Raw genomic sequence first — 12202 nt, forward strand, 5'->3', positions numbered from 1 at the left:
TTTCACCATTTCTTTATCATCCACTGAATAATGAATGGGCAGAAATACAATACTTGATGACAAACTAGCATGTATAAATTATGAGAAGGAATGAAAATTATGTGCAAACAACAGAAGAACATGCCCATATGTGCCTCAGAAGGAGACACATATATGCAGGCACTGGGAGGACAGCACTGCAAGGAATATGGATTGTCAGGGTTTCAGAGCACACCTAAGAAACACTACAGGGATCCTCTTAGCACAGCTAAGAAACCATGGAACCTCACTGCAGTGACCTGGAAATGCTTTATATTGATCTCAAAAAGCAACAGCAGCAGCTGATAAGATTAGCTGAGCTACCACCAGCTATTTCTTTGATGAAAAATGATGAGCATTCCTGGTCAGGACTGCAAGAAAGGACAAACAAATAAATGGACGAAATCTGACCCCCACCTCTACCACAAAACAAACCCAAACAACCTTGCACAACTTGCATAAACCCCTCTGTGCTTTTTCTTTTTTTCTACAGGAGAGCTGAGAGCCCTGCCAATGACCATGCTGCAGACTCAGGGGACTCCGCTGTACCAGAGACAGAATCCTCCATGCAGGAAGCTCGGGCTCAGCTGGATGCACAGCAACAGCTCAGCCTAAAGGGGCAGGAAAGGGAGTGCCAACCAACTCATACTAAACACTTCCCTAACTGTGAGCCCATGCTTCATCTGAGGTATCAGTATAAATGTTTAACCCAGCTTTTGTAGCTGGCTAAATCTCTACTGGCTTTTATTATTTTTAACATAAATTCCCTCTGTGTGGAACAATGACCCACTACACATACCAAACACATTCTGGTATAATTCAGTCTATCTTATGTCTTGACATGCCAATCTTCTGATATCTCTGTGTCATGGTTTGACCCTGGCACAATGCTAGGGCCTCCGTGAAGGGTATATTTTCAAAATGGTTGCTGTGAGATGTGACCTGAGAACAGAACAAAGCAGGCTCCCATTCGGGGAAGGAGGGAAAAACACAACACTTTATTCATACAAACTGAACGTTTCTATTAGTCTACAAAGGGGTTAAAATCTTCACTTCTGCCTGCCCAAGGACTCCCACAGCTGCCGGGCACCTCTCTGCCGCATCCCCCGCTTCTGGCCGGCTGAGCTGCCAGCACAGTCTCTGTCCCTCTCTCCGGGCGAGGCTGCCCAGACATCTCAAGTCTCATCAACCTCTGCATGTTCTCCTCCACCCCTGCACCTTTTGGGGCCTTGGCCTCCTCCCCACAGGCTGAATGCCCTCCACCTCCCCCACCTAGACGCAGCTGGGCAGGGGAGAGGTCAGACTCCACTCGCTAACGCCGGATTCCCAAAGAGGAAGTTCTCTGGGAATCTCCTGCTTTTAACCCCTGTGTGTTCTCAGAGGTGATTGGTCTGACTTAGACTCTTCCAAAAACACACTTCCGGGCCAAACCACGACACTCTGAGTTTAACTGTGTGCACCAAGCACCTTTAACGTCACTATCTCAGCAGCTAGAAAACCGAAGCCTTCTGTTAGAACTTACTCCATCCTGAAATAATTCAACCTAAATAGTATTTAGCTCTGCTAAAAGCAGTTCAAACAGTTATTGCTTTCTTTTCATGTGTGGAGTCTCTGCTGTTTTTTTCATGTGTGGGTCGTCACATAAGGGTCTGTGCACAAAAACATGCTGTATACAAAAAAATTCTACATTGCTATAGCACACAAGTTCTCAAGATCACATTTAAATGTGTTCTGTGCTACTAGTTCAGTTCAAAATTGTTTGATCCTCCAACAGAGACATAATCAAAATAACTCCATATATACAGACTTGGAAAGCAGAGAATATAATCAGGCCCAAGATCCCTATTGATGATTAATGCCTTGGAGAATATCTTGTGTTTAAAACAAGTTTCTCAAATTGAAGTTTTAGTAAAAGGCATCTGTTGAGAGAGACTGTTGTGGTGTCACTAGCTTTGTTTTGTCAGAAGACTTCAATATGGGAACAGTGACATTTTCTTGATGTCTTTTTTAATTTAGATGAGAAAAGTTGTCATTCTGCCATAGCATGGTTTGTCATGGTGCTAGTGACTTGTGGGCGGATCTGTCATTCTGTTAGTCATGACAAGCAAGGCAAAAATCATGACATGCTTCACTGCTGAAATCGTACAGTGTTTGGGCTTATTTACTCAGCATACAAAAACCTTTAAAATATAGAATCTTTTTACTATTCATACTTTTTAAAAGGAACATTCCTGGGGCAGCCTTGTCTATCAAAATGTATCTAGTGTAATATAGTTTCCATGACACAACTTCAAAGAATTACGAACAGGATTTTTAATTTTTTAAAAATTTTGTCAAATAAATTATTACTGTTCTTTAATGAACTGTAATTTCACTCTAGCCATGTAATCCAATCCTTACCCACAATAATACTTTAGTTGTACTATATATCAATCTATACACTAGACAAGGACTACTGAGACATAAAAACGTGATCATTAGAGGAATATGGGAATTGTGATTCAGGAGAAAACAGGGAAATTATGAATAGCTTTAGTATTAACTGAAGTTCATTATCGCCAATGTGATAATGTGCACAGATCTTGGGAAGGTGATGCACACTTTTCACTGGAAACAATGGCACCATTGAAGAACCAGTAAAGTCAGCACTGCAAAAATATCTGTCCCTTGAATAGATGCTTGGTTTTCCCTTGGACATATATTTTGATTTCTTCTCGTTTATTTTCACCCTAGAAATACTCTACTTGGGGAGTTAATTTAATCTCTCTCTGCAGTGCTATCACATAGCAAAACAAATAGAACATAAAACATCTGTTACAGTTATTTTGATGAAGAAAAGCTTCCTTAAATAAAACAAATCTCTAAAATTGCCACAAGGAGCAATAATGGATATTGAGCTCAGGGTTATGAAATACAGAATGTCACTTGCAGCTCTGTCTGTAACAGCAGAGGGTGACTTTTGGGAGGCAGGAATGAGTTCATCAATGAAGGCACAGAAGCATGAATGGTACTAATGGTAAGTACACAGCTTAATGTACTCGGATTGTCAGTTTTGTTGATTCCCTAGATCTGATACTTGGAATTATTGTGCCTTGCTTTTTAAGAGATTAAAGACTACAATTAAACTGCAAAACAAATGCAGAAATCTTGCAGCATTTTACTGATTTCAGTCAGTGAGGACATGGTAATCAAGCCATCATGCTACCTTGGAGTTCCTTCTGTCTCTCAGAGCCCCTTGGCATTCATTACTTTTTCTGAAGCTCTTTACTGTGGGCCTGGCCCTGTAGACTGCTTCACACCCCAACACTTCCGATGTCACATTGTCTTGATTTTTGACAAGCAAAATGTGATTTTCACACTTCCAAGTCACGGTCTTCAAATTTAATAAAGATACGTGAAGGAAGTTTGCCTAAACCAATTTTTTAAAACAGTTAATTTTTTTCCATCAATGTGCTTTCCTTTAGTGTTCCCACATTGATCAAATGTTCACATCTGGGGTTTTTTCATAGTGCTCTATCTGATAAATATATTTTTTTTAATATAAAAAATATTGAAGTGGAGAGCTCTCACTTTAAAGAATTACCCTACAGTAGTCCCTTCTTGGAAATCTGATATTTCAGTTGATACTTATCAGCTGGAAAGCTCTGAGAAGAAATGAGATTCTGGTCTGTTCTGCTTTCCATTCGCTGTCACACAGTGCACTGGTGACTTCTGTGTGTTTGCTAAATGACTGACTTCTGCTAACAATTCACTTCAGTGCTTCTGAGGCACTCAGTGAAAGCTGTAAGTTTTTCTCTGGCATCAGGTTCTATTGAAATAAGTCTGAAAATGACACTGCTGTAGGTATGTATATGCTAAATGAGAGTAAAGATTTACAAATAGCACATAATTTTACATTATTCCTAATCAACTAAGTCTAAGACTTTCACTAAGAATGACAAATGCTTTAGAAACCCCTGCAGAAGTCATTCCCACAGGATGCAATTCTGTAGCTCTTATTCAAGCAAGTACTTATTTGTGTAACTTATCATAAGAATTATTCACATGAATAAGGGAACTTTTTATAATACATCGTGAAGTGTTCTGAAAAAAAAAATAATATAATTCAATACTGGCAAGTACTGTCCTTCAGGAATTGGGATTAAGACTTCTCATTCTGCTTTCTACAATGCCAATGCCCAAGTAGCAGAGCAGTTTGTCTGTCTGATGGATTTGCTCATTACAAGAATTTCATTGCACACCACTGATGGCTGGTTATAAAACAGGCTTCAAGATGCTGTTCTCCACATCCACTGGTAAATTAATTCACTGATTCATGGCGTGGAATTGGAGAGAAAGTAAGCTAGCTCTTTCTGTCATCCAGCATTTGACTGTGAAATGCTGTTGCTGATGCAAATGCATACTTAATCTTGTTAAATACAATTTAATAAAAAGTAGGTCAGAAGGAAAAAAAAATCAGCACTTGTTTCCAAACCATTTAGTGGGGGTTAGAGGGGAGAAGGAGGAAGTTTAGTTGAGTTACAGTATCATTAACTGTTTTAACTGCATAGTTTTCTGCAATAAAGGCATTTTTTTCCATCTCAAAGAAATAATTTCTGTGTGGGCAGATTCTTTCAGTATTGAGTAATCTGATCCTTTCCTTTTTGCCTCTGTAGTTGTTGACAATAGTTTAAATTAACCAAAGAGAGGACATATATCTCTTCTTATTCTTCATCCATTCATCACTTTGACCAAAATCCCTTTGGTAGAAGGCAGTGAAGTATTAGACAGAGATATTGAAATGTATTAATATTGTCAAGTTCAGTGTCCTGAATATATTTGTTCAGTATAAATGCTATCTTATCAGGAACTTTACAGCTGATGTGATAATTTTCTTGGCTAGTTTAAAACACAGTCAAATAGCAGGTAAGATTGCATGGGAAAGAAGCAAGCTAGAAATATTAGCATAATTCAAAATATGTGGGTTGCCACTCTGCAGGAATTCTCACTTAGGAGATGCTATACACATAGTGAACTTTAGGTTCTTCATGCATAAAGGAGTAACAAAATTTTACATTTCTGAAAAACAGAAGCTAGAAGGGGTGGCTATAAAAACAAAATGAAAAAATGAAACACAGTCTTGTTAATGGATGACCTAACATTTTTTTCAACTGTTTTTTTCTTTCCTGCTGAATATGCAAGTGAATTTGAATCCAGCTATTGAAACGGAACAGACTGATGAGTAAGCTAAATACCTGGGTTTTCTTTCTTTGATTTGGTGCCTTAATGACCATAGATCTCTTCAACAAATGACATCTTCTCTTCTGGGTTTTTTTTTGGGGTTTTTTTTTGGGGTTTTTTTGGGTTTTTTTGTGTGTGTGTGTTTTTTTTTTTTCCCCCCTCCAGTTTAAACTGCATTCATTGACAATGAAAATCTGGTTCACTAAAATGATATCAAGGAAAGGATAGATTTCAGGAAGAAAGCAAAGCAAAGGAACTCAAGCCCTCAGTGGTTTCCTAACTGACTTCAACAATGCATCCTCTTGTGAGTCATAGAAAAACCTCTGTATGTCTCCATCCCATTGAGCATCCCCAGCTATTTTGTAGGCTAAAGGCTTTCGGTCAATTGCTGCTAGTCAGAAATGTTGAAGCCAGAGGAAAAATACACAGAAGACTAAGCTATAACTCATATCAAGAGGGATAAAGGGGAATGTAGCAGACTTATACAAGTGGAAACAATTCCTAGGAATAAAAAAGTGCACAGCATGCTACTGAAAGTCCAGTGACATAGGTTTAATTCATGTCACAGTCAAAATCTTTTCCACCTTTTCCTATTTCTTTTAAGACACCTAAATCCTCTTCTGTCTGTATTTAACCCCTGAAAACAGGAATAATATAACATAGGGAGGTTGTGGGATCAAATTCCCATATTACTTTAGTTACAGTCACAGGATCCTATAGAGTGGTGTGGTGGGGAAGAGGGGTGTGGGGGCAGGAAGATGCAAACAAGAAAGCAGAGTAACAGAGAAGGTGGGGCCAGTCCCTTTTTGTCATGAAAGGCTTCAGACAGTGGACTGAAACTAGATATTGCACGCATTCAAAGGCAGCTGATCTGCTTTTACCAAGATCAAGGACAAGGGAATCCAGTGGAAGCTCTCAAAAGTGCAGTTTTTGCCTGGTACCATGTGTTTTTTTTCCCACATTTCTCCCATGTGGCAAGGTCTGTAGTTCAGAGCCACAGTTTGGCCCTGTTACCAAACAGAAAATATTTAGCCTCCCTCATTCATCTTGGATTCTTTCATCTGAACAGCTATGAGCATCTTTCTTTTATCTCTTTTCGTTTCCTTAGCAACGTGCAAGGACACTTCAGAGAAACAGTGTCAGACAACACCTTCAGTCTAGTCTTTCATGAGGCTTTCTAACCTTGATCAGCTCCAATGTACAGTTTAATAGTAGGCAATTTCAGGCACACTAACTCACATGTGTCTTTGTACCCCTGCAACGAGATAAAACGGAAAGAACTCAGCCTGTACTCTGTCACTACTACCTCAGCAAGAACAGAGCTTTATTACATACTAACGAGGTTTGTATTTCTCACATTGAGCCTCTGAAGTACAGCACCTCCTTATGTTCAGTCAGTGATCAACAATTATGATTATGTTCAGACCTAGATCAATGAAGCTGCCTCCTATATTGTGAGCTCCTTTTAGCAAGGGCTGTCTTTGAGCAACCAGTGCCATGTCACAAAAGCAAAGATCCAGATAGTAATGATTTCTTGCCAGTTTGAAGAAACAAGGTGCCATTTATTGACATAAATAAGCCAGTGTGGTTTACTGCATTGCTGCTATCTCCCTGGTCCAAGACATCCACAGCACAATTGGAAACTAATTGGAACCAAAGAAATCAGTATATGTTCAACAGGAATCTTCACAACAATCTTTTTGTCCTTATAATCTTGTTTGTATTCTATTGTGCTGGTCCATCTGCCATTCCAGGCTTCCTGAAATCAATGGCTAAATCCATAGCTAAAATCAATAGTGAGTAATCAACTCAGCAATTTTTAGGTAGCTCTTGGGAAGATGGCCAAAAATCCCATTAAGCAAGTTAGAGAACATTATTCTTTCCTGAGTCATCAAAATTAATATAATGAGTGGTTATGCTTCTAAAAGCATTAGCGTAACTAGCTCAGAGTCATATGACCATTGCTGCAAAGCCATTCTTAGCTGGAATTAAAAAATGCTGGATTTCCATTTTCTGTGGCCCAGATGAAAAAATGCTGCACTTACAAAACTGAATGATTGTTTCACATGGAAGTAAAAAGAAACAGATGGGGGAAAAAAACCCTATAAAGACAAAATATGAAGAGCAACAAAAATGTCTTGCTTAATAACTTTCCATGAAGATTTATTTCAAATAGGTTAAATGTAGTTGGAGGATTCCCCCCTCATTGCCCACTTTCTCCTGTAGGGATGTGGTATGAATTTCCAGACAAGTTCTGACAAGTAGCATCCGATTCTGGTCATTTTGATCCAATTGACCTGGTATCAAATTCCTGTGCATGGGAAATGCTGTAGCTCATTTCTTTTTTTTACTCCTGTAATTCACATGTTGCCATTGCTCTAATTCTGTATCTATACACTGTGTGAACACCGGGCTGGAGATGATCTTCTAGTGAAACTAAAAATATTGTCTAGGACACAAACAGCAATTATTTTGAGAAATCAACCCACTTCAGGTATTGCCTGGTTCCTTTTATCAGGTAATGATAAGCAGTGATATGAATATGTATTGAACCAGCTGTGTGTATATACAAATGTATCCGCCACTTGATATCTGAAGATTTGACAGTATTTAACATATTTTCTCTCCACTCCTGTGAGGTGAGAGTAAATTGGGAAGATAAGGCATTGAATCCCTCAAGGTGACACTGAAAGCCTACAGCAGAGGGAGGGCATTTCACCTGGCTGTTTACAGGTTCTGGCTACTAACATAAGTCCAGCTGAACAATTCCTTAAGATATTACTAAAGGAAAAGGAAGCTTTTAAAAGAGAAAGTTATGAAACCAAAGCAGTGTACTTACAGTATGAAAGTACTTCCAGAACTGGCTATCACCATGATATTTACCTAGAGCAGCTACTTTTTTGTGCATTTCCCATCCTGCCTCACACCACTTTGTCCTGTGTTACTTTTGTTTGTAGATCCATCCAAATGCAAGCAGATGGAATAAGTTCTACCTGCATATACTGCTCTGTCTCTTCCCTTGTCACACCTCACCCTTACAACACTGCTTCATGCTTCTTGTCCAATTCTTCCCTCATCCTGCATGTCCTCTTTATTTTTGCTTTTCTGCCCAAACTGGTGTCTCTTTCTTCCAATACATGTAATAATGGAGTCATGCTGTAGTGCGAGAAATTTAGTTTAAATACTAGGAAATATTTTGCAGTACTGAATATAGTACTGCATGTAAAATGGAAAAATTGCTGCCATCTCTGAGAGTGCAATTATGGTGTGGTTATTTGTTTCTCACTTTAATGAAGTTCCAGAACAAATTGCCTCTGCTAAGAAAGGTTTAAGTAAAGATGACCATACAATTCTAAGATGTATTTTCTCCCTCTACATCTCAAACCACAGGGTTGAATCCAGCTCGGCTGCAAAGCTGCTTATGAAAAAATTCACTAAAACAGAATGATTTGGATACAGAAGGATAAATGGGATTAAAAGGAAAATGAAATTTTGTTTATTGGGGAAGTCTCATTCTGATTTTGCCTTCTTCAAGCAAGGTGGTAATAACACCAAGGTTGTGGGTTTTATCCCACAACTATTTTCTTAGGGTTGGACTTGATGATCCTAGTGGGTCCCTTCCAACTCAGAATATTCTGTGATCTGGAACTAAAGATTATACTCCTAATATATACTGCTAGCAGAAAGAGGCTACCAGAGTACAGAAGGTGTCACAGTAAGTGGGTGGATGTAAGTGATTTGAGGCCACACATTCTGATGGAAGACCCTGGTCTTCACTTCAGATTGACAGAAAGCAAGGGAGAAAAGGAAAAATCCAGTGGGTCATCAAGTCAATCCTTACTTTACATTAATTAAAGGGTGGCTTAGATGGAGGAATGTGGGCCCATGCCATAATAAGAGCAGTCATCAAACTGTTTTATAGATTTAGACTGAAGGGATGCACTGAAGGGATGCATTTCTCAAGTTGTCTCTTGAGAAATGCTGATTTTCTTCCTTTTAATTGAAAAGTGGGTGAAGAAAGTAAACTCAAAGTCTAGACCTCCCTTCACTCTATCTGGATTGATGAGGGTGAGCCAGGACATGCTAATGTATGCTCCTAGGCAAAACTGATTATATATAATCTATGTGAGCAGGGTTCTCAGTCTCGAGAGGCAAAACTCATTCATATGCAACACTGCAGAAGAGCCTTCCTTAGGCAAACCAAAATGTTTACATTCTCTCTCTTTGGCAGCTATTCCTGTTATAGCAGTTTGTCTATCACACACAAGTGTGAAGTGGTAGGCAAGAAGGCTGAGACTGCTAATGGACTGATGCTCATTCCCTTCCTGACAGGATCTTTAGAGGACACGGCAAGCATATACGTTCCCACTAAGGGAACTTTTGTAGGTGAGCCTATCACAGCAAGTTACTTGTGCTTTAGGTTCAGGCTCCAAGCTAAGGAGGCAGTGTGAAAAAGTAGAGTAAGGATGGATGCCGGTAATCCACAGCTGAAATGTGAAATGATGGTCATTTTTCAAAAGACAGCCATGATGGTTTGCTCACTTTTTAAAGCCCATTGCTGGCTCTATTACGCACAGGAGGAGAAAAAAAAAATATTGTCTCAGAAGATCAGAGTGGAAAAAGAAAAAGTTTGGTAAGGGAAGGGCTATTTTTCACTACTGGCAGAACACTGAACTGAAAGCTGGGGCTGGGTAAGAGCTCTCCAGTGCATACAATTCAACAAATATTTCAGGCAAAATTCCATCTGGCCATCTGTGTTACCTCTTTACCTTCTTCTGGCTTCCAAACTGACTTTATAGAATAAAATGTGAAGGGATTATAAAATCACTCTGAAATTATTTACTGAATATACAAAGAGAATTTCACAGATCTCAACTCTCTATCAAAACAAATAGAAGATTTCATAAATTATATTAGCATAAAAGGCCTCCCAGAGCAGAGATGGGGTGATATTTTTTCACATCTGCAAGTGTGAAGAGAACATACAACATTTTCACTTTGACCCAGTTTACAAAAAAGCCACATTTTTTGTGTGTATGATTGTTGTTTCAAATCTATGTTGTTCTCTTATGACTGTTCCATCTCTTTGGCATTCAAATCAGGTTGGACTTCATAGAGTCCTATGGAAGTTTTTGCTGAAAAAAATGAAAGATGGCAAGGATGCAAATTGAAGCTGAGTCATTTCTGTCAGTGTTCAAGAGCCTGGAAAAGGCTTGGGGATGACAGAACACATGATATTCATATATGCTGAAAGCTGTAGATATTCATTGTTAATGAATGAGCTGATGATTCTCTGTGTGAAGAGTTTGCTGCATTAGCTCAGCACCAGATATATATCTGTAACACCATCTTTTGTTACATCACAAGCCCTCTTTAAAGTTTAGGGCTGATTGCTTCTCTTTTTCTGGTAGCCTCACAAGGAGGCAGAAGATTGCTGCTTTAGTGTCAACTCTTCTGCTTCTGTCCTGCAGAGATCCTTCATCTCTACGCCCCTGCACTTTTGCACCTTTCCAAATTACCAGTCTGTCATCTGTCCACACTTCATTAGCAGAAAAAGCTCTAATACTGGGGAATTATCCATTCTTGACTAGACAAGTATATATGAAGAAGCCATTTGGCAAAAAGGCCATCTTTATGTCCTGGACCTGTCAAGTACTCGTCATAATTCAACCCTTGTTCCTAACAGGGGCTTTTTGATGCTGCAGTGCAAATAAACACTTAACAAAATGACAGAGGTGCTACTGCAGAGGAGAGGCATCTTGTGTGAAAAGAATACAGGTGTCCTCCCAAGTGATTTCAAGAACAAATTACTACCAATAGTAGTCTATGAGACAGCTTTACTGAAGGAAATAATTTTCAAGGAAAGTATTTGGTGCAGCTCAAAGGAGGAAATTTAATGCAGTTTTAGTGCTCAAAGATGAGAGGTTTATGGAAATTTCAAAATGGTAGTAGTTTAATTCCTAGATAAAGAAATGTTCCATGAAAAATCTAAATTAAAACCAAAGCTTTTGAATGAATATTGTTGTTTTGGGTCCACAAGTCCCTCTTATTTAATTGTTTTAATTACCATTTAGAACAAAAAACTCTAAACTAGTGATTAAACTGTCAATTAAACCAATGATACATATAGTATACAACACAAGTTTATTCCAAGTATAATATTCTATGACAGTATTACCCTTCAACAGTCACAAAGAAACATTTAAACAAAAAAGCAATAGCAATTCAACTAACTTCCATAGTTATTTCCCTCTCACCCTATCACTTCTTAACATCCAAATATTCTATATCATCTATATTGGGACAGGAAGGTGTAAAAATTGCTGCCATCTCTGAGAATGCAATCACAGTGAGGTTATTTGTTTTTCACTTCAATGAAATGCCTTCATTTGCTCTTCAGAGCTACAACAAAGGTTTTACTCAAAGATGAACCTGAGATTGTGGCTGTTTCCTCTTGGTGCAATTGACCCTATGCATGTAATTGAAGAGTGTTTGTGTTTACTGGCACAATCTTGTTAGCTCTGGTAATTAAGCTGATAACACCGACAAATGGATTTCAACCAAATGAGCAGGTAAGAATAATTTTCTTCCCCATTGCTACACAGACGAAAGACATGATTTTTTTTTTCTGTTTTCATTTTTCAGCAGTGGCATTACGTGTCATGTATTTCACTACACACTTTTCACATCCTAAATATCTTGGGCTTAGTTCAGAGTTTTGAATATCATGCCAATTATGCAAATCTTGAGGCTTAAATGTAAGCTTGGATCCTCTGAAGACAGTGTCTACTTATGAAGTCTTTCTTGCCAATCTCAAGTGTTCCAAATAAACTGCTCCAAGCCTCCTCATAATATTTTCTCTGGAATCAGTTGGCTGTATCATCCTTTTCAAGCTACCAAATGTTAATGTCCAGTCACACTGTGCCCTACAATAGGCAACAGGAACATAACAATTGCCTGTCAG

General features: G+C 38.7%; 1 protein-coding gene across 6 annotated transcripts in view; it reads right to left on the reverse strand.

Annotated features, from left to right (window-relative positions):
• Nucleotides 1-12202, reverse strand: part of MOCOS (molybdenum cofactor sulfurase) — a 210230-nt gene that overhangs the window by 39513 nt on the left and 158515 nt on the right. The gene's annotated exons all lie outside the window — the stretch shown is intronic.

The sequence above is a fragment of the Passer montanus genome, unplaced genomic scaffold, assembly GCF_014805655.1.
Source record: "Passer montanus isolate IOZ18808 unplaced genomic scaffold, ASM1480565v1 scaffold24, whole genome shotgun sequence".
Classification (NCBI taxonomy): Eukaryota; Metazoa; Chordata; class Aves; order Passeriformes; family Passeridae; genus Passer; species Passer montanus.